The 22,003-nt window shown below is 37.5% G+C and overlaps 1 protein-coding gene across 4 annotated transcripts in view; it reads right to left on the reverse strand.

Annotated features, from left to right (window-relative positions):
• The window catches only part of Pak (serine/threonine-protein kinase PAK 3-like protein), a 251,389-nt gene that overhangs the window by 17,464 nt on the left and 211,922 nt on the right, over positions 1-22,003 (reverse strand). The gene's annotated exons all lie outside the window — the stretch shown is intronic.

A 22,003-nucleotide genomic window follows, 5' to 3' on the forward strand; every position in this document is an offset into this window, starting at 1 on the left:
TGAACTGACACTACTAGTAACCTAATTAAAATTAAAAGAGACCAACTCAACCATACTATATCAAAACTAAATAATGTGCTTAATACTCACTGTAGAATAAATTAGGTTTCATACTTTTTGGGGAGGAGAGAGGCATCAAAACTTTAAATCGCAGAGATAAGTGAGTAGTTCTCTGTATGTGTCTTTGAATATATGTATGAATATTTAATATCTGCCTCAGCTCCAAATATGGAATAACTTTGATATTATATATTTGGATCTTAGAAAGGCTTTTGATACTGTTGCACACGGAAGACTGCTGCACAAATTGGAGCAGTGTGGCATTGGTGGCAAATTGTTGCTAGGGATAAAGGGATGGTTGAGTGGCAGAAGACAGAGTGGTAATTAATGCACACTGCTCATTGTGGACTAATGTTATTAGTGGAGTCCCTCAGGGTTCGGTGTTGGGTCCATTGTTGTTTTCTGTATTTATAAATAATACCGATGATGGTATATCAAGCTTAATGTCCAAGTTTGCAGACGATACAAAGGTTGGCAGGGTTGTTAAGGATGCTACTGAAGCTATGCTGCTGCAACAGGATCTGGAAAGGTTGAGGAGATGGGCTGAGAGGTGGCAAATAAAGTTTAACATTGACAAATGTAAAGTACTACATATGGGAAACAGCAACCCCAGAGCAACGTATCAACTCTGTGGTACTACACTGACAGTGGTAGAGAATGAAAAGGACCTGGGGGTAATTGTGCAGGCAGATATGAAGTTCTCTGAGCAGTGCAGACGGGCTGCAAGAGTAGCTCATTGTGTCTTATCAATGATATACAGGAATTTTTCTAGCTGGGATAGGGAGGTGATTATTCCCTTGTATACGGCAATGGTCACCGTACCTTGAGTACTGTATACAGGTCTGGAGGCCTCATTTCAAGAAGGATGTAGAGCTGCTGGAACGAGTACAGAGAAGGGCAACAAAATTAGTGAATGGAACGAAGGGTTGCTCTTACGAAGAAAGGCTTAAGTTTTGCAAATTACAGTGTCTGGAGACTAGGCACTGGCGAGGTGATCTGATAGAGGTGTATAAAGCCTTGAATGGATTGAGCATGCTCAATGCTGATGGGATACTGCCTCTTGCTCAGAATAATCACCTAAGAGGGCATAAATTCAAATTGAGGAAAGACAGATGTAGGAAAGATGTGCGGAAATTTGCCTTTAGCCAGCGGGTAGTTGGATGGTGGAACAGACTTCCATCCCTTGTTGTGGAAGTTGATAGCCTAAATAAATTTAAAGCTCAGCTGGACAGGTATTTCGAACGAAAGGAGGGGTGAAGTGGAAGGTTTTTTTTTTTTTTTTTTGGCTGATGCTGCATAAGCTTGCTTTCTCGCATCATATGGCTCTGCTAATGCTAGCTATAGAAGTAAATAATTCTTATGTGTGTGCACTGTTGGTTTTACATCTCCTCTCTCTTAGGCCATGTTTTATGTCTGTGGAGTGATTTGTATATCATCATCTAAGGCAGCAAAGGAAGTAAGCAAACCCTTAGCCATAATTATGAGAGCTTCCTTGCACTCAGGGGAGGTACCCATAGACTGGAAATGTGCAAATGTGACCCCAATTCACAAAGGAGGATCAAAGGCTGACACAAGTAATTATAGACCTGTGAGCTTAACTTCTGTTCCAGGAAAATTAATGGAGGCACTGGTTAAAGAAGCACTGCAGGATCATTTAGACAAGACTTCAGTTATAGCTCAGACACAGCATGGTTTTGTTAAGGGGAAGTCTTGCCTGACCAACTTGATTGGATACTATGATGCAGTCACAAAAGAACTGGATGCAGGGCATAACTTTGATATTATATACTTGGATCTTAGAAAGGCTTTTGATACTGTTGCACATGGAAGACTGCTACACAAATTGGAGCAGTGTGACACTGGAGGCAAATTGCTGCCATGGATAAAGGGGTGGTTGAGGGGGAGAAGACAGAGAGTGGTAATCAATGGACACTGCTCATCGTGGACTAATGTTATTAGTGGAGTCCCTCAGGGCTCAGTGTTGGGTCCATTATTGTTTTCTGTATTTATAAATGATATTGATGATGGTATATCAAGCTTAATGTCCAAGTTTGCAGATGATACAAAGGTTGGCAGGGTTGTCAAGGACACTACTGACACTATGCTGCTGCAACAGGATCTGGAAAGGTTGAGCAGATGGGCTGAGAGGTGGCAAATGAAGTTTAACATTGACAAATGTAAAGTACTACACATGGGAAACAGCAACCCCAGAGCAACATATCAACTCTGTGGTACTACACTGACAGTGGTAGAGAATGAAAGGGACTTGGGGGTGATTGTGCAGGCAGATATGAAGTTCTCTGAGCAGTGCAGACGGGCTGCAAGAGTAGCTCATGGAGTATTGTCAATGATATACAGGAATTTTTCCAGCAGGGATAAGGAGGTGATTATTCCCTTGTATAAGGCAATGGTCAGGCCACACCTAGAGTACTGTATACAGGTCTGGAGGCCTCATTTCAAGAAGGACGTAGAGCTGCTGGAACGAGTACAGAGAAGGGCAACAAGATTAGTGAATGGAACAAAGGGGTGCTCTTACGAAGAAAGGCTTAAGTTTTGCAAATTACAGTGTCTGGAGACTAGGCACCAGCGAGGTGATCTGATAGAGGTGTATAAAGCCTTGAATGGTTTAAGCATGCTCAATGCTGATGGGATTCTTCCTCTAGCTCAGAAAAATCACCTGAGAGGGCATAAATTCAAATTGAGGAAAGACAGATGTAGGATAGACGTGCGGAAATTTGCCTTTAGCCAGCGGGTGGTTGGTTGGTGGAACAGACTGCCATCCCTTGTGGTGGAGGTTGATAGCCTAAATAAGTTTAAGGCTCAGCTGGACAGGTATTTTGAACGAACAGAGGGGTGAAGTGGAAGTGGGGTTTTTTTTTTTTTTTTCTTGGCTGATGCTGCATAAGCTTGCTTTCTTGCATCAAATGCCTCTACTAATGCTAATGCTAATCTGTAGTTCTGATGTTCCACAGGTCGACGTAAGAAGCCTCGCCACCATGCCCTGTCCGTGCACTTCTCTCCATCGTTGATTTCATTCCAGTTTTCTCCTCTCTTAATGATATTGGTCTTTATCATGTCCTGCCACCTAATTCTTAGTCTCCCCCTTGGTCTTTTGTCCTTTAATTATAAATCAAACATTTCTTCTTGGCAAATGCCTCTCGTTCATCCTCTTGACATGTCCAAACCATTTCAAATGTATACCATGCAAGCTGAAAAATCCAGAATTCACAGTGGGGAGAAGCCTATACCCCTCTGCTGGAGATTAGCTAACTAAAGCCCCAAATGAACAGATATGTGAACATACCAGGTATAGTGAAAATAAATGTGGTGGCAGCCACAGGTAAGAGGATAATCAGTAAGTGATTGAGTCTTCAGGTGCAAAGTACTGCACATATACAACTTTATATGGAATAACTGAGTGTGTCCTGTAGGGTAGGTCATTCTTCCAGAAAATGAGGTTCTCAGCCTCTAATCATATAGAGAAATGTGAAAGTCCAACTGCACTCTCCAGCTGCTAAGTGCATGCATACCTTTCATGTTACTAATTATATCGAGGTTTGACTGTATTATGAATATTCCAAATTTATAATACAGTCAACGTTATTTTTGAAACAACTTCCTAATTCAGGAACCCCCCTTCATCAGTTATCCTACATTAGCTGTTCAGACAATCTTTTTCTGGTTCAGGCAACGTAGTGTTTTAATCAGTAAGCAATGCTATTGCTGATTTAGTATTTCTTGTCTATATAAAGAATGTTTAATTAGTGCCTAAAATGAAGAAAGCTACAACAATTTTTTTTTTAAATTTAGAGGAAAAATTAAAAATCATTGAGTTACCAGGCAATACTAAGTGGTAGATGACATCAAACGGTTCAGTACCAAAAGAGTATGGCGTAAAGGTTGTGACATTGGCCAAGAAATACAGCAGAAATGAATCTAGCATTCAACGAATTAGGGAAAACGCTGAGAAAAATAAAGTTCAGTTATCTGTTCCACATCACTGGCTGCAAAAAGCACTACAAAAGTGAGAAATCCGTTAATAGAGAAAACTGAAAAATTACTTTCTTTCTGGATAGAAGATCTTAATCAAAAGAGAATGATTCTTAGTTCAGGTATTATTCGCACCAAAGCTCTGCAAATTTTTAATTGCTTACAAGAAGAAGCCAGTCCATCTAATACTAGACATCTTTCAGGCTAGTAAGGGTTGGTTTGAAAATTTTAAAAAATGTCAGTCTTCACAATCTAAAATTAATGGGCAAAGCAGCCAATGCAGGTACAGAAGCTGCTTATTTGTATCTGAAAACTTTTAAGGATGTTATTGCAATTGAGGGCTATCTAGCAAGTCAAGTGTTTAATGCTGATGAAACCAGCTTATTTTGGAAGCGTATGCTAAGCTGAACATTCTTTTCAAAAGAAGAGAAAACTGCCCCAGGTTTCAAAGCTGCAAAGGATAGGCCAACACTTTTGTTATGCGACTATTCAGAGGGTGACTAAGTGTAAACCGCTTCTAATTTTTAAGTTAGAAAATCCTCGTGCTCTTAAAGTAATATCAAAAAGCTCCTTACTAGTTCATTGGAAATCGAGCAAAAGAGCCTGGATGACAGCTAAAATCTTAGAGGATTGGTTTTTAAATTGCTTTTGTGTTGAAACAAAAAGATATTGCCCGGAGAAGAACATAGCATTAAAATCTTGCTCTTTCTTGACAGTGCGCCTAGTGATCCTGTACATTTGTCTGATCTGCACCCAAATGTGAAAGTTACCTTTCTTCCAGCAAATAGAAGTTCGTTAATTCAGCCGATTGACCAGGGTGTTAGTTATAGCTTCCTTTAAACTTTATCACTTGAGATCTTTTTTACAATTGGTAGAAGCTACTGATGGAATAGGCAGTCTTTCAGTTCGAGATTATTGGCGGAATTATAACATTCTTGATGCTGTAAAAAAAAAAAAACTGAATTCGCGTGGGGTGAAGTTAAGAACTCCACAATGAATGCAGTGTGGAAAAAGCTGTGGCCACAAAGCTGCACTAAATAAACCATGGTCGAAATGCCGGAGGTAGCCGAGATTGTGAGAATTGGTAAAATGATTAGCAGAGAGGGATTTGAAGAACTGGAACCAGCAGATATCACAGAAGTCCTCAAATCTCACAGAGAACAATTATCAGTGGATGATACTTTTTTTTTTGCAACGTGAAGATGACAAAAATGATAAAAACGAAGATGCACACAAAAATTTGACTGCAAAGAGACTAGCTGAATTTTTAACTCTTGCAAATCAGCTTAGCCAAGAAGCTCTGGATTTTTTTTTTTTTTTTTTTGTCTTCGCCTTTTTCCCATTATATATGAGGTCAGCGTGTTTTTTTTTTTGCTGTTTTGGCATGAAATTTTTATGGCCAGATGCCCTTCCTGACGAAACCCTCACCCTTTATCCGGGCTGGGGATATGCGGTGGTCATTCCCTAACCTTCCACATCCTCCATATTTGGTGGTCACTGGCTCGAACCCCGGTCTAATCAAGAAGCGTGTGCTACGCACTGCTGCTCCTGCCCACCTGGCTATGGAGGGACGGACAGGGACTGAATTAAAACTGGAAATTATTTACATTGGAATATGACAATTATAAAAAATTGTAAGTAATAGTATGCATGCACACATATCAGAGATCTTTCAACTTAGCACTACAAGATGATAGATGTCTTATGTGGACAAAGGAAGGAATGCAAGTTCAATGTGATTCTTTAATTGGCTCCTCTTCTCCAAATACAGCCCCTCCCCGACTTATGTAAGGGTTGCATTCTGCGGAACTCTACGTAAGTCAGAATTTCTCGAAATGCTTACACAGCACTCGCAACTATGCTCACTGAATTTGATTGAAACAAAAAAGAAATGTTCGATGAACATGCAAATAGAATTATTTATTCAATTTTTTTTATCTCGTGTGCAGGAAAAATTTAAGTGTACAAAATTATAAAATTACAAAAAGAGAGGAGACAGGCATAACGTCAGCAAGTTTTACCTTTCGAGCATCGTTGCCAGAATTAATTCTCCAGCTGATAAGCACGCTGCTGCGGAAGGCTGTGGGCTGTGGAGATTTAGAAGGGGGTTTTTCAACAACACAGAATTTTTCTGCAGCTGCAGAATCAGCACAATGCTTGAACCTATTAAACCATCCGTTGCTTGCCACGAACTTTGCTTGGGGTTCGCCGTACTTATTCTTAATATCATCATAAATATTTCTTGCTTTTGCTTGAATGGTCACTGGACTCAGGGGCACTTGCTTCCAAATCTGATTTTCATTCCATATTATTAATAGCTTTTCTATCTTCAATATAGCACCTGAACGCTGTTTTGATCACTGCTGATCTTAAATGCGTTGATCCTTTAACATGTTCTTTTATACGTGCACTGTCCCTTAAAATAGTATTCACTGTTGAAGCAACGAGACCTAATTCCATGCAATAGATGACAAACTTTGTCCTGCTGCTTCGTACTTCTTAATTAATCATCTTCATTTCTAAATTAATTTCGTTTCGTTTCCTAGCACTGCCAACACTTGCACTTTCCGTTGGTCCCTTTCCCTTCACCACTGTAATAAGTAAATAGGAATGAAGAGAAGATTCTGAAAATTTATTTAAGTTTTTTTATAAGATTGAAGATTTCAATGAAGGGGAACTCATTTCACCATATTACCGTAACGTAAAAACCCACACAATTCCACTTATCGGTATTATCGCAAATGCAATAAGATCGAGTTTACTACCCATTTGTAATAGATTGTGCTAACAGAAAATCTCAATAAACCGGAAAGTGCAAATTGTTTTTATTGTTTTATGGTAGTGACCTCCAGAAATGTTTTAGAAAAATATCACAAATCATTCAAAATTGATTCTTATAATGTTAAGAATAAGAATTCTTATATGTTAAGAATAAGAATAATTCTTAACATATGATAACGATGAAAGTGTAGTGCAATTTACATTATAAAAATGAACTTTTAGAGAGATAAATAGATTAGTGATGTAGTGAAAATTTCAACTTCCAAGGTCTTGGAGCTAATTACCAAAAAAAAAAAAAAAAAAAGTCATTGGGTTCAGCATTGCATTATTTTCACAATACCTCCATTTATTCCTACGGGATGCAAAAAGTTACATAAAGTCGAATTTCTGTAAAGTTGTGTATTACATAAGCCAGGGAGTGCTTGTAAAGTCTTTCTGACCTTCTGGGCTGTGCTAACATTCTGGTGTTCCATTGTGTTGTCACCTATTTTCTGTCAGAGCGTAGCTGTGACTTCTCCCAAGTGGGATAAAGTTTTATGGTTTCTGTTTGTAATAAAGAGAGCTATCCAGTGTAAGCAATGGGTCTTTTCCTTATTTCAAATTAGATTGCATGCTTGTAAATAGCTTCTAAATACTTTTCTTATATTACTAACACGATGAATTAAAAGCATAGTTCACCATCCATATGTAGAATGACACATTGCTGGAGAATGGTATAATGGGAATGTTCACATTGTTCTCATTTTTTGGGGTAGGGGAGATCCTTGGGCTAGACTGCAAAGTTTATTCTGCTGAGAAGCAGCTATTCCAACCACTTTACAGCAGAAATTATATGAAAAACTGTCAGGAAAGTTTTCTTCCAGAATCAGCATAAATGCAAGAAAGTTCACTTCAAATGTATAAACAAGTTAGGGAACATCCTGAAATCAATGGGACACCACCAACCCATTCCACAGAAACCAAAGAAGTCATGGATAGAGGAACATTCCACATGAATAAAACATGTTTAATGGATAAAATGGTGTCACACTGCTCACACACAGGAGGGTCATCAACCTTCAGCAGAAAGGCGTGTCAGATGACTGTGTCCAATGTGGAGCCAAGAAAGAAAAACTTCCTCTTTCAGACTAAACTGCCATAATTTGATTACAGGCTTAATCTGTTATAGTTTGTTTGTTACCTGTCCATGTCATGAATCCTGCTACTGCAAATTTATCTTATTACAGATTATTTGCCTGTAGGGGGACTGATAGGCAAAGATTACTTGTGGGGGCTGCTGATTTGGCTGCAGTATCAGCCAAATTGTTTCCCCTAATCCACATGTGACTGGGGATGCAGCAGAAATGGTTATCAAATTGATCTTCATAGAGAGAGCATATCACCTGCTGAACCTGGGAAAGGAGTAGTGTATCTCACTGCTGATAAAGCCTGTATTGCACTCAAAGAATCGGCGTATATAATAAACTGTTGGTACTGGTAAGTTCTTATGTGGTCCAAGGCTAACTCTATAGTGTGCAGCTCTACAGTATATATATGCTGGATTCAGAGGGAATCTGCTCAGATATAGTATTGTTTGAAAAGAAAGCAGCAGATCCAAAACACAATTCTGACTACAAGCAGTCAGTGTAAACTGGCAAGAAGTCAGAATGTTCGGCTTGCTATGCCAAATAGAGCTGAAGGTAGATGGAAGATAGAGTAGACTTCATCCAGTTCTTAAGGGAGAAATTGCATGCTGGTATTTGAGCATACCAGGGCGGAACAGGCTGCTCTTTTAAATGGGCAACCTTATGATGTTAAGGTCTTACTATGATGTTAAGCTCTCTGAGAAGCTCTTGGACATGAATACTGAATAGACAGTTGGCAGTTTGATGGGTGTCGATGTGGGGTGGTCTGGCTGAGAGTTAACTTAAAAGCTTACTGTAGAGAATTGTTTTGGTCAAAGTGGTTCATTTGCTTCCACATATAGACTTTGGACATGAGATGTCTTGAATGCACAAGTAGCAATACAAATAACTTGATGGTGAAATGGGTTCAAGCCACTGAAGGATACTATTTGCTATTTCTGGTGGATACCTGAAACCAGTGGTGGGATTCAGCCGGTTTGCACCGGTTCAGCAGAACCGATACCTAATTTTTTGTTGAGTTGGGCGAACCGGTTGTTAAAATGGCACTTGTGATCAGGGTTCTCTCTAAGGTGGGCGCCTGGGCAGCCACCCAATGTGGAAATCACAAATTTACATTCCTTACTCTTTTTTAACGTTCATCTACGCAACAGCGTATTCCAAGTGCCCATAGTAATGGTGATTCCATCCATAGGTGAAAAAAAATTAAACGGAACTATGCTTGTAATATTTATTTCATAAAACTCATTATACCTTTGATGAAATACTACATTTTTATTCCCTCGCATTTGTTACTTAAGTAAACAAACATAACAAAGAGAAAAAGTGCCAAACAACCAGGGGGTAACACACTGTTATTTGTTTCAGCTTTGTGTTACGCCCTAAATTCACACGAGATATGAGTGCGTTGGTGTTCCCCGATCAATAAAAACAATAGGAAGCTAGGACATAACGAACCAAAAGAAATATAGATTTCAAGGGTCATCTTATCGCCCATTTCGGAAGCCGTGGAAGAATGTTCTTCCATGTTGGAATCCTTATGCCAGTGGGCACGTGGTAATTAAGATGTTTTTATCACAACTTTCCCGTGACAAACAGGTTTGTCGTACACATTATTCTATCGTATTTAATCTGCTTAGCCTATGCCATTTATTAATTCAACAAGAAATTATCGTTTAGTATCGATAAATTGAAGAAAATGTATGTTCTGACTGATGTTTATCATTGGTATAAGCACAGTGCTTTGTTTATAAAAGTTTGATATGACCACACGTGGACAGAACCAGTAAAAATATTAATATATAGGCACATATCCGCTCTTGCTCTATAATATATTAAAATCAAACATTTTTTAATTTTTTTGCAGTTGAATCAGTCAAACTCAGTTGCCTTTTCATCCTTTTAAGGATGAAAAGGCAACTGAGTTTGACTGATTTTTTCAATGAGAAACCAAAAATCAGAATTTGTTATATGAGAATTGGCCTTGGATGGTACAAAACAGTCACAAGCACAACCACTCCAATTTGAAGAAAGCAACACGTCAATTATTGAAATAAAAACTCCAAAATTGAAAATAATCTTCCTGAATGCTGGACAGTGCAACAATATAACAATTTTAAAGAAAAATATGACAGACTGGTAATTTTTAACAAAAAGTTAGGTTGCGAGTATTGTGCAAAATATGACTTTATCAAAGAGAAAAGTGTTCATGTGTCAAAAGAATGGAAATGTTTTCAGATTGAGGCATCAGGGAAAGGTCACTTAGAAAGGTCATTAGGGCAGCGAACCGGTTGTTAAATTATTTGAATCCCACCACTGCCTGAAACCCATAAACTAATTTTGACCGCACAAGTGCATGATACAGACGAAGTAAAGTGCTCCAATCTATACACAAAGCAGTAAAAAGAGAGCATAGAGAATGTTAATCGCCTCATACACTGTGTATGATGACAAATACGTTGGAGAAAAGTCAACTTTTTGTCAAATAAGAGTCCAAATAATTTTGTCTCCAATATTACTGGAATAGTTTTATCCCAGTCTTAATTCAGATTCAGGGTGAAAGCTATACTGTCAACAAAAATGTAAGCAAATAGTCTTCTGCAGTGAGAACCTGAAACTATTGGCACAACAGGATAAAAAGTTAATAAAAACAGGAAGGTGAACTCTTTTTTAATAAAAATGGGAAGGTGAAGACAGAGGTTATAAAGAGCTTATAAAAAACCAAATCTCCAAGTTTTCATATGCTTTTTCCATATCAAAGAAGATGGACACGAGGTGTTCTCCTTTTAGGAAGAAATCTCAAAATAAATGTTTACATTCTAATTAAATGGTCCAAAGTGGACCTGTTCCTTCAGAAGCTGCAGTGAATGTAGGAGAAAAGTTCATTTGATTCTAAGTACCATAAAAAAACAAGCATTGACCATTCTCTCCAATGGTAATTTATTGGAAATTTAAGATCTTTTCCTGGCTTAAAAAAAAAAAAAAAAAAAAAAAAAAAGTTGTCTGGAAACTGGTCTTCAAGGAAGATTTTGTTGTACAGGAAGAGCAGATAGTCTATGGTTTTTGTAAAAGGTGTTTATTCATTTCTTAATGGATGTCATTGGCCCAACAGCAATTGCCTTCATAAGGACAAGAGCCGTTTTCAGCTTGTGTATGGTAAATGGCCCATTATATGGGTAAATACCCTTCGATATAAAATTAAGAGCCTGCTTCTCAGTTTTGTGTTCAAGGACCAGAAACTCTGGGGAGTAAGATGATGTTACTGAGATATTAGAAAATGTTTCCCCAAGAGAAGTGACTAATGCAGTTGGGTCCGCAATTGAGCATCTATCATATTCCAGAACTGGTGTGCTTTGTATTTTCCATTAATTTTTGGGATTTTAGCCTCTTGGCTAAAGACCATCTTACAGCTGGTCACCTAGGAACAGAAGTAAAATAGATCCAAGATTCCTTTTGGCTCTGAAATCGAATATAACCCACTTTAGTACATGCACATTTAAAGGCTATGAAATTAGCTGTGGTGGGACTTCATCAGAATATACACCACCCTTTGTTTTGTGCCTTTTTTTGCTACTGTGCATTCTGAACTCCACCATGGTTTGAGAAAGGGTGGAAGCCAGATAGATGTTTTTGGAATAGAAAGTATTGCCCATCTGCATGTACAATACTTTCTGTGAGGTACACAACTGCATCACTGATAGGCTATGACTGATTTGTAGTGATGTTAAAATTTGCCAATGTTGGAAGGCATTCCCAGTCAGCTTGATCAATCTTCCACCAGGATAGCCTAAAAGAAATACATGGTCTCCCATTATGTAAGCAGGTTATCAGAGGGAAGTAATCACTTTCATATGGGTTCTCCACCTCCCAAGTCAGTGAAGGGAAGCAGATAGAAAGATCAATGGCAGAAAATGTATGGGTAGACATGTGGAAGGTGTCTGTTCCCACATTTAGAAAGGAGAGGTCACTGTCAGTGAGCACATTCTCTACGACTCTTCCCTTCCATTGAATGGACATACTAATCCACAGGATTAGATTTGTCCATTAAAATCCCTAAGTAAGAAAGAGGGAAGCAACTGCATGACAAGATCATCAAAACCTTTCTGGGGGATGTCAGTCCTAGGTAGAAAATAAAAGAGCAGCCTGTTAATAAAAACCCCACTATAAGGTGTATTGCTACTGCCTCTATGCTGGTTGCAAGTAGCAAAAGCTGAAATGGGGTCTGATTCCCCACGAGGACAGTGGCTCCTCCATGAGCAGGGACATCCATCCTTAAGAACAGTAAAGTTACATATGGTGGGGTTATCATTTGCCTTTAGATAAGTCTCCTGATATCTTCAGTATTTTGCCAGAATCCTGACAATTCCACTGCAGGAATTTAGCCATTACTTGGGCTTGGTGGATCGTTCAGTCTGCTTAAGTGTAGAGGGCTTCATCCAAGGTCAGTTTGAAAGCAGTTTTACTCCATAATGGAAATAAGTATCCATCTATACCACTGGCCCATTCAGTTCACATGAAGGAAACGCAAGAGAACCAAGGTTCTTTTGCAAAAAATATGCTATCAAGAATACAAACGAATGTCTGGGCTGACCTAAAAGTGATAGCTTTGTTGACTGGGTTGCAAGGTGGATACACTAAATGCTGCTGCTTTTTATGCAAGTGGGACAGCTGAGCAAAGAACTGCCACTACACGGTATGTAAAAATGACCAGACCATTCAGAAACTACACCAGGCCAGAAAAATGTGGTACATCCTCTGCACATCAAGCTAGATTTCATAAAAATATTTATGAAAGTGATGGGGGGGGGGGGGAGAGAAGGGATTTTCTTGTCTGAAGCAAAAGTTTCCTTGATTCAGTGAGGCCAAGATAAGAGGCAGAGGTAATTCACTAAAAAAATTAAATTCTGCAGAAATAAGAGTCTGGAAGGCATTCGACAACATCTGCCAGAACTTTGCAGGCAACGAGAAGTCACAAAATTACAGTGAAATTGTGGATGAGCTAATTTTAGCATACAGAGTTGGGACGCAACATACTGTTAAAGCTTCATTTCCTAAATTCCCATTTGGACTCTTTCAACTAAGATATTTCTCACTGCTCTTCATGGACTAATGTTATCAGTGGAGTCCCCCAGGGTTCGGTGTTGTGCCCATTGTTGTTTTCAAAATTTATCAATGATACTGATTATGATGTATCAGGGTTAATGTTGAAGTCTGCAGACGATATGAAGGTTGGTAGGGTTGTTAATGACAGTAATGATATGCTACTGCAACAGGATTTGGGAAAGTTGAGTAGATGGGCAGAGAGGTGGAAACTGAAGTTTAACATCGACAAATGTAAAGTACTGCATATGGGTAGAGTAACCCCAGAGTAACGTATCAAATGGGTGGTACTACACTCAGGGTAGTAGAGAATGAAAAGGACCTGGGGTTAATTGTGCAGTCAGATATGAAGTTTTCTGAGCAGTGCAAAAAGGCTGCAAGAGTAGCTCATGGTGTCTTGTCAATGATATACAGAAATTTTTCTAGCACAGATAAGGAGGTGATTGTAACCTTGTATAAGGCAATGGTCAGACCACACCTTGAATAGTGTATACAGGTCTGGAGGCCTCATTTTTGGAAAGATGTAGAGCTGTTGGAATGAGTAAAAGAAGGGCAATGGGATTGCTAACTGGAACAAAGGGCTGGTGTTACCAAGAAAGGCTTACGTTCTGCAAATTGCAGCTTCTGGAGACTAGGCACCTGCAAGATGATCAATTGAGGTGTATAAGGCCTTGAATGGATTGAGCAAGCTCAATGCTAATGGGATTCCTCCTCTTGCTCAGATTACTCACCTGAGGGGGCATAAATTCAAATTGAGGAAATACAATTATAGAATAGATGTGCGGAAATTCACCTTTAGCCAGTGGGTGGTTGATAGTTGGAACAAACTTCCATCTGTTGTAGTGGAGGTTGGCAACTTAAATAAGTTCAAGGCAGAACTAGACAAACATTGAGTTTTTTTTTTTCCTGGCTGATGCTATATAAGCTTGCTTTCTTGCATCATATGCCTTACTAATGCTAATGCTAAATGGAAAAATGATACCAGGGAAAATGGAGTCCAAATATGCAAATGCCAATGGCTGATTATAAAAGGCAAAAATGACAAAATGAGTGTTTTGTTATCAGATAAGCATTTTTGTAAATAGTATAAGGTTAATAGACCCATTGTTGAATACTTAGTACTGCATGTAAAATTTTCTTAACATATATGAAATCTTTTTTACTTAGTTTTTTTATGACTTAGCTTAGTTTAGTTTTTTAACTTAGTTTTTTTATGACTTTAATTCCTTCTTCCTTAAAATTGGTGTGTGCTACAGCAATATGGTTGCCATATTTGAATTCAGCAAAGCTAAATCTACAAGAATCACCCCAAATTTTAATAGGTAGCAAAAAAAGTTTTTTTTTTTTTTTTTGTCGACCAGTTATATTTGCCAATGCTATTGAGGCAGTTTTAGTTGGGTCAGAAAACTGCTATCCCGGGTAAATAGGAATTTTCCAACCCACCTTGCAAGAATCAATTTCACCTCAGCCACAAACAGAGTTGAAATTAATTCTTGTGCTGCTTCTACTGGGACATATAACAGTCTGAAAAACAAAGTGCTGCAGATTTACAAGACCTGCTAGGGATCTTCATGGGACAAGCAAATATATGGGCTATGTTAGGGTAAAGCAAAAACAGATGCATGTATACTTGCTTATATACCAATGCTAGAAGTATAGTAAACAAATTTGATAAATTTAAAGTTAAAGTGGCAATAAAAGAAAGCAGTGACTCTCATGCATTAAGAAAATCCAGATATAGGAAACACTAGGTAGTAGTGATAATAATATACTGATGTGGAATCTACTTAAAGGTAAGTACTGTCAAGGGTAAAAGGAGAGGATTTTACTTTCATAAAAGGTGATTATACTGGTCTTTGGTCAGACAGCTTTTATATTCCTTTCAAGTGGACCAATGATGATATTACAAACAGAAAATGCTAAATGAGAGGCATTCAGGAAAGCAATTACAGAAACTACTAAGTTTTTTAATATGAACAAGGAGATAATGTTCATGGTTTGGACCTAAATAGATGTCAGCTGAACTGATGAGATGAGTGGCAGTGAAGAAAAATGAGTAGGTAATTTATAAATTAGCAGAAGGTATGGAAACCTACAGTAAGTACAAACTAGTGTATAATCAGGTAAAGGGGGGGGGTCCTTTGCCCAGAATGCAAAGAAAAGTCAAAAAGAATTCTTTTAAGTTAACACTAAAAAAGGAATGGACAACACTGGCCCAGATATGAATTGAATAACTACTGATGATCACGTTTAAGTTGCTGACAAACTAAATAAATATTTTGCATTTATAAATATTCACATGATAAAATATTTAGGAATGGGAATACCAGAAGTACATCAAGCTATAAATGGGAGCTAAACAATTTTGTGATAACTGAGAAAAATGTGGAAGAGAAATTGCTGTAGCTAAAAGTTAATAAGGCATTAGGGCTAATGGGATCTCTCCAGTTATATTAAAATAGGCAGCAAAAAAAGGTAAATAAATCTTTGGCAATAATCATGAGTGCATCTTTGAATTCAGCAGAGGTTCTTATAAACTGGAGGTGTGAAAACATCTCTCCTATTCACAAAAGGGATGGGGATCAAAGGGCAATGTGAGCAATTACAGACCTTTAAACTTGACTTCTGTTCCAGAGAAAATAATGAAGTCAGTGGTTAAAGAAATTTTTTTTTTTTTTTTTTGGTAGTTGTTGGTGCATCGGCTTCTGTGGCCATAATGCACCTCCCAAGGTTTTTGCAGTACTTTGATCCAAGCCCGAGGCGGGATTCGAACCCGCGACCTTGGTTAAAGAAGTACTGCAGGATCACCTTAACAAGGATGTAATTATATGGAAATCACAGCATGGGTTTGTTAAGGGGAGGGGGACCTATCTGACGTAGTAAACAAAGAACTGGATGCAAACCAATTTTTATATTTTACATAATTTTTATATTTAGATGCCAATAAAACTTTTGACACTATCACAGTACAGGCACTCCCTGACTTATGTATTACTTGACTTAAGTAAATTCGATTTTAAGTTTTTGCTCGCCGGTGCAAACTGAATAAAATATGGGAATGCATTTTGCATCCCATAGGAATAAATGAAGGTATTGCAAAAATATCGTAATATGAACCCAATAAATTTTTTTTTTTTTTTTTTGTTAATTCGTTCAAAGACCTCAGAAGTTGAAATTTTCACTATATAACTAAGCTATTTAACTCTCTAAAAGGTAATTTTTATAATGAAAACTGCATTAGTTTTATATAAATTTAGGTAAAATAAGCATAACACAAAAATCACCTTAACTAAACGATGCAAAAACAAAACATGCGGCCAACACGTTTACAAACGCTACTATTGGCTGAGAGGAAGGGCTACATGGTGTAGCCAGAGAATGCACTACACTTTCATCGTTATCATATGTATCATACGTTCCCTAACAAGAATCAATTTTGAACACCTTTGTGATATTTTTCCAAAACACATTTCTGGAGGTCACTACCATAAAACAATTTGCACTTTCTGGTTTATTGAGCTTTTCTGTTAGTGCAATCTATTATAAACTCGATCTTATTGCATTTGCAACCAACAGAAAGTGCAAGTGGTGGCAGTGCTAGGAAACAAAACAAAATTGATTTAGAAATGAAGATGAAATGATTAAGAAATAAAAAGCAGGACAAAGTTTGTCATCTACTGCATGGGAATTAGGTCTCGCTGCTTCAACAGTAAATATCATTTTAAAGAACAGCGTGCATATAAAAGAACATGTTAAAGGATCAATGCATTTAATATCAACAGTGATCACAAATCACTGTTGATATTAAATTTCAAGTGCTTTCAGGTGTTATATCAAAGATGAAAAGCTACTAATAATATGGATGGAAAATCAGATTCAGAAGCAACTACCCTGAGTCTAATGGCCATTCAAGAAGAAAGGAAAGAAGTATTTATGAAGATATTAAGGATAAGTACAGTGAACCCCAAGTCAAGTTTGTGGCAAGAAATGGGTGGTTTAATAGGTTCAAGCATGGCACTGGTTTCCACAAAGTTAAAGTAAAATTTTTTTAACTGCACATTTTTGCAATTTTGTACACTTGAAATTTTTTCTGCGCATGAGAAAAAAAATTGAATAACATTCTATTTACATGCTTGTCAAATATTTATTTTTTGCTTCAATCAAATTCAGTATGCATAGTTGCGACTGCTGCATAAGCCTTTAGGGAAATTCCGACTGACGTAAAATTCTGTGGAATGCAACCCTTACATAAGCTGGGGAGTGGCTGTACAGTCTTCTGTGACATCTAAATATATAATGTCATGAAAGACTGTACAAATTGGAGTAGTGTGGCATTAGGGGTAAGTTACTGCTATGAATAAAGCAATGGTTGGGTTGCAGATGACAGAAGTGGTTATCAATGATGCTGCTGTTCTGGATTAATATTATTAGTAGAGTCCCTCAGGGGTCAAGTGCCAGGATACTTATTGTTTACAATATTAATTAACAATACTGATGAAGGCATATCAAGCATATTGCATATAAGGCATATCTAAGTCTGCAGATGATATAAAGGTGGGGAGTGTGGTTAATAACAGGAATCAATGCATACTACAGCAAGACAGAAAAATTAGGCAGATGGTCTGAGAAGTGGCAATTGAGGTTTAACATTGATAAATGCAAGGCACAGCATGTGGACAGCAGTAATCGCAGAATAATATACCAATTAGATGGTACCACACTAAAAGGTTGTGGAGAACAAAAGGAACTTAGGAGTAGTTGTACAGTGCAACAAACTTCTCTGAGCAGTGCATATGGGCTGCTAGAAGAGCTCATGGATTCTGTCAATGATATACAGAAACTTTGCAATAGGAACAAGGAGGTGATATCCCACTGTACAAGGCAATGGAATATGCATACAGGTCTGAAAGCCTGATTTTAAGAAGGATGTGGATCTCTTGGAATGGGTGCAGAGAAGAGCAACCAGTTTAGTCAAAGAGACAAAGGGTGATCTTACTACAAAAAGCTTCAGTTCTGCAAATTGCAGTGCTTGAAAACTAGGTAATTACAGGGAGACCTGATCAAAGTGTTTAAGGCTTTAAATGGAGATTGAGTAAATTTAATGATGGCATTCTTATACTTTCTCGGATAATACACAAACACAATGGAACATAAATTAAAAAAGAACAGTTGCAGCATAGATATGCAAAAATTTGCTTTCGGCCAGAGAGTAACTGAATGTTGGAGCAAACTACCATCTGGTGTTGTGGAAGTGAGCAGTTTGAATAAATTTAATGAAGAATTAAACATTATTAGAGGGATGGACAGATGAGGTTGATGTTTTTTTTTTTTTTTTCTGATTCTGCAAATTATGCTTCCTTGCATAATTTTCCACTAATACTACTAATAATAATCTCTCACTTAGTATGGTTATGAAGAATTTCTAAAATTCCAAGAATGATATGGAATGATGTTATATTTCAAGCTTCCTTGTGTAGTTGTCAGTTCCCCAACTGAAGACCACTGTACATCAGTTCTTTCTTCTTCTATAATAACTTCTGGTAGATTCTTATACTGAAATTGACAGAGCTGATGCTGCAAAAAATCTCTTGCTTCATTTTTTTCCTTTTTTATCTTCAATAATAATGAGATGCACTACAAAACTTTTCCATAAATTTCAAATTTAGCATTAGAAGAGGCATATGATGCAAGAAAGCAAGCTTATGTAGCATTAGCAAAAAAAAAAAAACACCCATTTCACACATCTATTCCTTCTAAATGATTGTCCAGTTCCTCCTTGAATTTATTTAAGCTATCAACTTCCACGAGAGATAGAAGTTTGTTCCAGAAATCAACAACCCACTAGCTAAAGGCAAATTTCTGTACATCTGTCTTTCCTCAATTTGAATTATGCCCCCTCAGGTTTGTAATCTGAGCAAGAGGAAGAATCCCATCAGAATCAAGCCTGCTCAACACATGCAAGGCCTTATACACCCCAATCAGATCACCTCACAGGTGCCTAGTCTCCAGACGTTGCAATGTGTGGAACTTAAGCCTTTCTTGGTAATATCACCCCTTTGTTCCCCTCACCAATCTTGTTGCCCTTCTCTGTACTCGCTTAAGCAACTATACATCCTTCTTAAAATGAGGCCTCTAAACCTGTACGCAGTACTCAACACATGGCTTGACCATTGCCTTGTATAAAGGGATAATCACTTTTCCCCTACTAGCAAATTTCCTGTATATCATTGACAATGCCCCATAACCTGCTCTGGCAGCCTGTCTGCACTGCTCAGAAAACTTCATATCTGACTGCACAATTAGTCCCAGGTCTTTTTCATTTTTCTCTGGGGTATGTAAATGTTCTACCCATATGTAGTACTTGGCATTTGTCAATGTTAAAAATGGTATGCTTTGTCATACCCCAGGGGCTCACATCTGGTGAGTATGGGCTTGGCACACCCAGGGTCCTGAGCTGGATATCATCATTCTTCCCTTTCTTGGTGATTCCCTTCTACTTCTGACTCTCTTGGGGTAATTCAGATTTTTTTTTTTTTTTTTTTTTTGGCTGGTGCAGCATAAGCCTCAGGCTTCCTTGCACCATATGGCTAATAATAATACTAATACTGCCTCTGAACTTGTGAAGACATTTCCGACAACACAATGAAATTGCATAGATGAACCATTCACTCTACTCTTCAGATCTAGCACCAACAGAACTTCCTCTTTCCCAAGCTGAAAACTACCCTCAAAGGAAAGAGATTTGAGGATGTTGAGGACATAAAAATGAACCCACTAACTGAACATGGTGGACTGAACAATTTGCAGGTGGTAGATGACTTTCATCAACCAGTGAAATACCACCACTTTGCTTATTGGAGACTTGAAGTGGTGAAACCCATGTTTAGTCTCTAGAGCAAAGTTTCCAGCATCCCCCTCCCCCCATACTTCTCCTTCAACCCATGCACGGTACTAAGTACTATAGGTTTTGATACCTTTCGTGTTTGGGGTTTTCATAAAAAAAAAAAAAAAAAAAACCATTTTAAACTGCAAGCATTTTATCTACGATTTGTCATACCATTTGTCAATGTTAAAATAGTATGCTTCTACCCATACGTAGTACTTGGCATTTGTCAATGTTAAACTTCAGTTTCCACTTCTCAGCCCATCTGCCCAAATTTTCTAGATCCCGTTGCAGTAGCTCACTGCCATTACTGTCATTAACAACCCTGCGAACCTTTGTATCATCTGCAAACTTCGACATTAAGCCTGATATACCTCAATCAATATCATTGATAAATATACAAAACAGTGAGCCCAACGCCAAACCCTGGGAGACTCCACTAATAACATTAGTCGACGAAGAGCAGCATGGACTAATAATACTGCTCCAATTTGTAAAGTAGTCTTCCATCCGCAACACTGTCAAAAACTTTCCTGAAATCCAAGTACAGTGGAACTTCTCTATTGCGAACTTCTATTTAATGAATTTCTCTATATTAAGAATTTTTTTGCAAAACATTGCACCTTGAAACGAAATTACATGTAAAATTAACCACATATAAGCGAAAGTCTTCCTATAATGAATTTTAAAAAAAAATTAGCAAAAGCATTTTTAAAGATTTTCAAGCATTTACTGCTAAGCAGCCACTCAAATATAATACAACCTCCTTCCTTCCGAAATTGCTCTTTAGCATCTGGAATTAACCATCCTTTTAGTGAACACCTGTGGCCACTGATGCCCATATGATGATCTTCGTTTCATTTTTGTTAGTTATAAAACTAAATGAGTTTTCTTAAAAAGTGATCATAAACTTTGCAATAAATAGGGTAGATTTGTAAATTGATGTTGGCTAAGTGGAAAATAAAATTCGCTGCGTGTAAACTTTCAGTGTACTGTGGTGGCAATACATGGAATGCTTCGATAGTCTGTTTTTAGTAACACTTTTTAATGTGTTTTTGAATGACATTCGCTTCTTACCTCAACCGTACCACGTGACCTTCCTGCCAATCATTATATGATTGTTTTTGTATATGTCCGTTCTCATCTAACTAGACTCCCAGCAGATGGTTTTGAAATTTAAAAAATTTCATTCTTTTAGAACAATTTGCCATCAATCACATAGGCTATTTTTTTTTTTTTTTTTTGCTAAAAAGTAACACACAGCATACATTAACCATAAATTTTCTTTCATGTATATATGAATGAAAGCAAAATAAAAGGATTTCACAAAGTGACATATTTCTTCAAAGTGACTGATAGGAAAGGTCACGTGATACTGTTGAATTGACAAGCGGATGTCGTTGAGTAGGTGGTACTAACAATTCACTATATGGCCAGCACAGTGAAGTTTGTAGTGGCTACAAGGTGATGTATCAGCAATGAGCTACAGCCTGTGTCAGCCAAGTAATTTTTAACATTGCAGGAACAAAGTTGAAGAGAAAGTATTTAAGTATTAATGATAAAGTCAACATGATATTCACCAGGGTTTTAAGAAAAACATTGTGGAGAAATATAGCATACCTGCAAGCATTTTATCTACGATTTTAAAAAACAGAGAATCAATTTTAAATGCAATTGAAGGAGAAGCAGATAAGCAAATTAAGTTGTATGTATACGAAGATATTGATAAAGCTGTTCTAAAATGGGTGCAAATGATACGTGAAAAGAATATACCAATATTAGGTTCAATAATTAAGCAACAAGCTCTGAAATTTGCACAGTTCCTTGGACATACAGAATTTAATGCAAGCACTGGGTGGTTAGATAAATTTAAGAAGTGCCACAGATTTGTTGAAAAGGTTATTTGTGGAGAAAGTGTTGATGTAAGCAAAGGAGATTGCAACAGTTGGAGGAACAACACCTTAAAGAAAATTTTGGAAGATTATAATATAATACCTAAGGACATTTTTAATGCTGATGAAATGGATTTATTCTTTAAATGTTTACCTAATAGAACACTTGCTTTTAA

The sequence above is a fragment of the Mastigoproctus giganteus genome, chromosome 6 (genome assembly GCF_048544385.1).
Source record: "Mastigoproctus giganteus isolate SK-2022 chromosome 6, ASM4854438v1, whole genome shotgun sequence".
Classification (NCBI taxonomy): Eukaryota; Metazoa; Arthropoda; class Arachnida; order Uropygi; family Thelyphonidae; genus Mastigoproctus; species Mastigoproctus giganteus.